Here is a 7,348-nt window from a genome sequence, read left to right on the forward strand (position 1 = left end):
TAGTTCACGCTAAATCTTCTCCTGCATTAGGTTAGTCTTCAATCACACCAAGTTCATATAGTCTTAATAAATTGGACAAGCTCCCAACTTTAGAGGTCAAGCAGTTAGAAGTAGGTAAGTATTTTTTAGCCCTTAAAGTGCTACAATAATTTGTTGGTCTAATGGGTTATGACCATTGTTAATTGATTTGTACCAATGGATTCATTCCAACCTGGTTATAGATGGTAGTATTCTTTTGTGTTATAGAAGTTTATTTGTAGCTTAGTTTTACAATTTTGATGACTAACATGAAATTTTCGAGGGAGCATCATGGTTTTGGGGAGAAGGAAGCCTTTATTCTTACCCCATGGCTTCTAGATTTTGATCCTTCTACTAAGATTGTATCCATAATGTTAGTCTAAGTCAAATTCCTAAGTGTACTTCTTCGTTTTTCGCATCCTTTTGTATTTAGAGATAATGGAACTATAGACAAATTTTTAAAGTATGATTCCAAGTAGACTTGATAATATCTTCTTACATATGTTTAGATACGTGTGGGCATTGGTCTTAGTAAAAAAATTCTAAATAGAAAGGTGCTAAATCATGACAAATTTAAATGGATTCAATCATTAGAGTATGAAAACACAACATTTTCATGTTGTATTTATCATCATGTAGGACAAAAACAACAATCTTGTCCACAAGCAAGAAGTCGTCCTAGGAGGAAAAAGAGACATCATTTTCCCTCTCAAGACCAATAACCTTACCATCCTCTCTCCCCCTCAACCCACTCTCTTTCGCATGATAAAGATGACAAGATTTCAAAAGATTACCTATTTGTGAGGAAGAGAAAGATATTAACGAAGGCTCAGAAGTAAGAAATGAAGATAGAAAACAACAATTGGAGGGTTATGAAGAAATGAAAGAAGGTGATTCTCCCTATTGCAACATGGTTGCAATAAATGGTCCAATAGAAGCACTGAAAGGATCTCATGAACATGAAATATTTGAGTCTAACAAGGAGCAACCTTTAGTTCAAAATACATAATATATAATTTATAAGTGGTTCTTGTGGAACCTCCACCAACGGGATGAAGAGCTCGAAAAAAAACAAAAACAAAAAGACAAACCAACAGATTAAGAACATTGCTTCTTAATAGTATTGATTACTTTCTAGATATGATATTGGAGTGCTAATGAACACAAAACATGCTACGATATGCACAAAAATTTAATTTTGTGCTACAAAATGGATGAAGAATTTAATTTTGTTTTTAATTAAATAAAAATTATGATTCATTTTTCATCTAATTTTTTTCTAGTGGTGGAAAAAACAAGACAATTTTTACATACTTCGTATTACATATTTACAATATACGTTGATTAGTAAAATTACCTATAACTACTAACATCATCTAACCATATCCTATTATTATTATTATATCTAATTTGAGGTAATAATTAGTTAAATATCAAGTTAACGTATGATATCCTCTTGTTTATCATACAAGGATTCTCTTTACATAACAATTTGACTCCTTAATTCAAGGAAGTGTACATATCCTATTATCTTTTCATTCAAATATGTGTGTGTTTTTTGCAAGCTCATGGTTATATGTTAATATTGAAATATTTATAAAGTACGCATCTGAGATGAGCCTTGTAACACCCTCCTCCCACATCTACACAAGCAACCGGCCAATCGGGGTAAACATGTGACGAGAAGTCACCATGATATAATTCAACCTCCTATGTGACCTTAAGGAAGTGGAACCGACAAAAACACACCATACCAGACCTTTTTCATTTACTACAAGATTCCCATAATTCATCCTAGTCATTCCCCTAACCAACCCCTGGGTTCCACTGAACTTTTAGACCACTAAACCCCTCGACGCTCACTTGATATGGACAAGGGTGCATCTAAGGACCTCTAGACGCATGCACAACATGGGTATGCCAACGTCCAAGGACTTTCCTTCTCAAACTTGTGCTTGCGACTTTGGGATTTGTGCCACTTTTTAAGCCCATAATCCAGGTCACTGCCCAAAAACCCCTGTAGCTTTCAGAATCCATAAATTACATTATGACAAGACTTAGAATAAAAAACTGACTCTAGGACTACACCTGGCCATCCCCAACTGGGACTCACATTTTCTCAAACACTCGGCATAAATGCAATCTACAGAAAATGAATACAAGGCAGAGCATAAATGACTGATAACTCATATGAGACTTGAAAAGAAGGATCACCACCCTCTTCCTTTGGTTTTGATATCAATTAGGTCATTCATCCATTATCCTTTCAGTTACAAGTAAATACATTAAATAACCATGACAATAACCAATCACATAACCATGCTTATATGACAATAAGCAAAATAAGCTTAAAAACTTTCAGAGTTATCCTTCTATATCCATTTATAGACAAAATCATTAGCAACTACATTAGATAGTAAAGGGGGACTAGAAATTATATTCCACTATTGTATTTTGCTAATATGTAATTTCTCCTTCGACATAGGATATTAATCTAAAAAGAACCTTCATTTGCCCAGGAAAATAAAAGAGTTTTTCCTGTGATTTACATGATCATATATGTAAACAACGTCCAATTTAATATAGTAATTCACAAATTATGATTACCTTGAAGCCTTGGTATACCAAATCCTTGTTCCAAAGTTGCTTGAACACCCACCACACAATCTCCATGAACTGCGGATCAAGTGTGTTATATTCATTTTCCAAATCGATCCATCGACCGACCCTGGTAATAATTTTCTCCCATTCCTTGTTGTACCGCATCACGATACTCCGACATTCTTCATTATACTTGTCAATGCCCATGGCTAGGACATCGTCTCTGCTCTTAATGCCTAGTTTGGTGTCAATCTCGAACTCCATGAGCAAGCCATGGCAATCCCATCCAAACCTCCTGGTCACTTGATGCCCTCTTGCGGTTTGGTAGCGGGTGACTATGTCCTTTATTGTGCCGGCAAGAATGTGACCATAATGAGGCAGACCGATCGCATAAGGAGGGCCATTGTAGAACACGTATTCAGGTTTCCCTTCAGTTTTCTTGAGCTGGGTATGAAAGGCATCAATGGCCTCCCACATTTCAAGTATTTTCTCTTTGTGCTTCGGGAAGTTGAAATCTTTCCCTTCACAGACATCCTCCATGTTTTTGGTTTAAGGTTTTGTTTAACAACCACCAAAGAGAAACTCTAGCAGATGGATAATAGAAAATAATAATACGATGGTCTCTCCTTTGAAACGCACAGAGAATACAGAGAGGCGGAAGGTCGAGCAGAAGTAAAATGTTTGTTCCAATAACTTTACATTTGATAAATCGATATTCTATTATTTTTTTATTTGGTAAATCGTTTTTATTCTTTTTTGCCCCTTTGTTTTGATTTGATAAATGGTTATTTTATTTTGTCTTCTCTAAACCTATTTATTCGTGGTTGTTCTGCATTTTTTAGTTTTTTTATTTATTTAATAACTTGTTATTCAAGTTTTTAAATATTTTTACTTTTAATTAAATTATTTTTATTTAGTAAATTGTTATTTTAAAATTTTAATACGTATATATTTTAAGGAAATTATTTTTTATTTAATAAGGCATTATGAATTTTAATATTTTCATTTATTAATTTTTTCTCCTATTTTAATTTAAAAATATATTTTTCTTTGTTGATCTTTATTTTTTTTTTATTTTTTTATTTTTTTAAGTCACAATAGGGTTTTAGGTTTTTCTTCTCCACTTTATTATTTAAGCTTGTTCTACATTTTGGAGGGATTTTTAGTATACTTTCCAGTTTAAATTATCTAGAATCTCGTAGGGATTTCTTGGAATCACAAGTTTGAGTATTAAACTCTCCACAGTGGAGTGCCCTAATGGTTTTTTTAATATGTTGAATACATCTATGTAATCAAAAAAATTTAAAACAATAAAAATTAAGATTTTGCCAAAAAAAATCAGCAAATTTTGGTCAAAATTCCATTACGTACTTCTCTAATTTCTAATTTATTTTTTTAAGTAAATTATTATTTATGTCAATTAAAGTTTTATATTAAAAATATTGGACATTATCCTACAATTTGGTAAATGTTAAAAGGGCTATAGTTTAAGTTTAGATGTATGAGTCATAAAATCATATTTTTATAGAAAAGGGAACTTGATACATAGGTTAGTAACAAAGTAAACCCTAGTTAAAATTGATTCCATCAAAAAGACGCTTTATAAAACAATAATAGGAAGAGTGAAGGTCCAAAAAGAGAGGCCTTATTGCATGTAATAGGCCACCCGCTATAAGTCATCGCCTTCCCTACCTCAAACACTGCTCTATTTTTGCACTTGTGTGTTGTTTTCACTGGAAAACATCAGTCATGTCACCACTGTGTGGTAATCGACTAAGCTACAGTGCGTTGAAATTAGGGCACCACCAACAAATAAACCGTAACTAAGTGTAGTTGTAAGAAAAACAGTCTTTGAATTAAAGGACGTGATGGCACTTAAAAGACAAGACTGTCCAAAGTAGAGTAAAATAAAAACATATTTGCTCCCAATTCAAATTAATAGTGGATTCGAATTAAAACAAAATCAAACTATTTTAAGGGAAAAATTTCTCTACATATTTGAAGTTCTCTAGAAGTACCTAAGGGGAAATTATAAATAAAATTGAAAGCGGAATCTTTTTTTAGAAATGGAAAACGTGAATTATACTTAAAAGAGAGAGGTTACTATTAGAAAATTAAAAAAATCAAAAGAAAATTATTAAGTAGGAAGATTTTTATAAAATAAGAGATATAGAAAGGAGCGGTATTAAAATAGTAGAAATTAAATTTATTATCAAAAAAAAAGAAGTGGAATTATTATTATACTAAGATAATAAAGTTATTAAGGAATGGATCTTAATATAAAGAAAGTGAAGACATACATATATAGAGGGAAACAATATAAAGGAGTATTTTTTTAATTAAAAAAAGGTATTCAAGTTTTAACAATCCACATTAAAGGAGAATATTTGGAAAATATATATAGAAAAAAAAGGATTTATTTTTAAAAAAAGTGATTTAAAAAGTATTTGATATTCAAAAAGCAAAATGGAGTCTAATACAGAAATGAATGCCAAAAGATTCCCAGAAACTTTACTCAGAGAAAAGCGTTAGAACACGAACATAAAAATCTTCTGGATATGCATTACAAAAAAATAATGGAAAAGGATGAAGAAATTTCTCGTCTCAAGGACCACGTCGAAAAATTACTGGCGCAAGTGAAGAAGACTAAGGTCACAAAGAAAGAACTCAAGAAGCACTTATCAGAACAAGAAGAGGAAACTTTGCGTTTAAAGAACCTTAATAAAAATTTATTAGAACAAATCAGAGATCTAAAAGATGAAAATCTTAAAATTCAAAATGCTGAAAATAAGGTTGATAAATTAGAAATCAAAGAACTTTTACGTCTGAGAAACCATAATCAAAGTCTACTCACTCAAATTAAAAAACTTAAGGAGGATAAGAAAGCATTAAAAAATGCCCATGGGGCTTTGGATTGACGGTGAATGGGTGCGTTGTTAAGGCACTCCTTGTGATAGGTCACCGGTTCAAATCCTTGTGGGTGCTTAGGTTAGTCTTAACAAGAAAAAAAAAAAAAAAAAAAAAAAAAAAAAAGCATTAAAAAATAAGTTAGAACAATTCACTCAAGAAGAAGTGTCGAAATCTACAGTCGCAATAGTTCAAGTTGAAAATAAGGGAACAAATACTGATCCAATGAATATGACTACTCAAGAAGACAAGTCAGTTGAAGAAACGACACACTTGGATGTTGCAGTTCAGATGATAAACATCCCAAGTGAAGGTTTGGTAACGAAATCAACAACATCGTTCGCTGAAGTAAATCAAAAAATTTCCACACACTTAATAAGGGAATGTCAAACCAAAAAAGTTCCATATCGACATCCGAATCACGAGATTAGGTAACTCAACCATGCTACGTCTCGGTACAATTCAGAACAGAAACGACAAAATGATGTTCCAGAGAATAATGACATAACATCAATCCATTCCTATGATGACAAGTCGTTACAAAATTCCAGTGATAAGAATATTCCACAGAAAATTAATCTAGGATAGTCTGATCCCTTCTTAGTGCGACAATTTTTTTTGTCACTTAGAAGATCATATCAGCTTGTATCAACGAAGATGATTGTTCCGAGAGAGAAAGACATTCGAAGCTAAAAAAAGATCAAGCCTTTTTTTATCGACAAGCTTTGAGGACAAAGCTTTTTGAGGAAGAAGGCAATGTTACGAATAAAATATACATAAATAATGTAAAATAATGTAAATGATAATAAGCATAAATAATTATTACTTAATTAGTAATTAGGTTGAAGAGGCATGTCTAAATGAGACATGAATCTCCATGAAAAGACACTTGCTTGATATATAAGCAAGCCTCTCGTTCTCATTGTAATTCATTCTTATTCGTATTCATATATTTAATATAATATTTAGATCCTCAATGGATATCTTCATATTCCATGTCTTTTGGAGTAATTAATTTGTAGAAGGAACTTTGTTCGCTTCATATATATATATATATAGGCGTAGTCTAACTTAAAAACGAAATAGCCCTTTTCACCTGAATTCACCAAAATATGGCATTAAAATTTAAAGGTTTTTTGTTGTTTAAAATACATTTTTGAATGCATAAATTGGATTTAGCACCCTTGAAAACCCCCGCAACACTTGAATTATGCAGATTAAACAATTTAAACTCAAGTTTTTAAAAATATCTATCAAATTTTGATTAAAACTATCCTGAAAAATGGTCGTGAAAAAAGATGCCTATATATATGTGTGTGTGTGTGTGTGTGTGATGTATTTAGTGCTTACATTTTTATCAATGTTTTTGTGATCAATTTTATGGCAAATCTTTATGTTTTTTCTCCTCCTCTCTCGACATTCAAGCTTCCTAGATCTTAGCCCTCAAAATTTAAATCAGTGGTATTAGAGCAGGTTACGATTCCGTGGGAACGAGAGTTAGAAACATATTTCAGTTTCAAAGTTTTACAACATTCTTCAACCCCCTTTTAGCACTCTTAGAGTGCATTTGTTTGGGCATATATTGTAAGTATTTCAGTTGGTCAATGAGCATTATCAGGTTTTCTACCCTTGGATCACCATTCACCATTGCATAAGCATTATTACATGGATTCACTACATCCATTGGTCTGCAAGACGGAGGTTTTATGACCTCTACAACAACCTATGTTGCTTTACAAACCCTTGGCATCCTTTATGGCCCTTTGCACTTGGTATTCGTGTATTCATTGTCATTGTAGATTTATACAGCAATTTCATAGCT

The 7,348-nt window shown here is 32.1% G+C and overlaps 1 pseudogene; it reads right to left on the reverse strand.

Moving 5' to 3' along the window:
* Positions 1-2,595: 2,595 nt before the first annotated feature.
* LOC149156941 (isoleucine--tRNA ligase, cytoplasmic pseudogene) lies at positions 2,596-3,159 on the reverse strand (annotated as a pseudogene).
* Between the last annotated feature and the right edge of the window lie 4,189 nt (positions 3,160-7,348).

The sequence above is a fragment of the Pinus tabuliformis genome, chromosome 9, assembly GCF_031772625.1.
Source record: "Pinus tabuliformis cultivar Carrire ecotype Pingquan chromosome 9, CPIR1, whole genome shotgun sequence".
Taxonomy (NCBI): Eukaryota; Viridiplantae; Streptophyta; class Pinopsida; order Pinales; family Pinaceae; genus Pinus; species Pinus tabuliformis.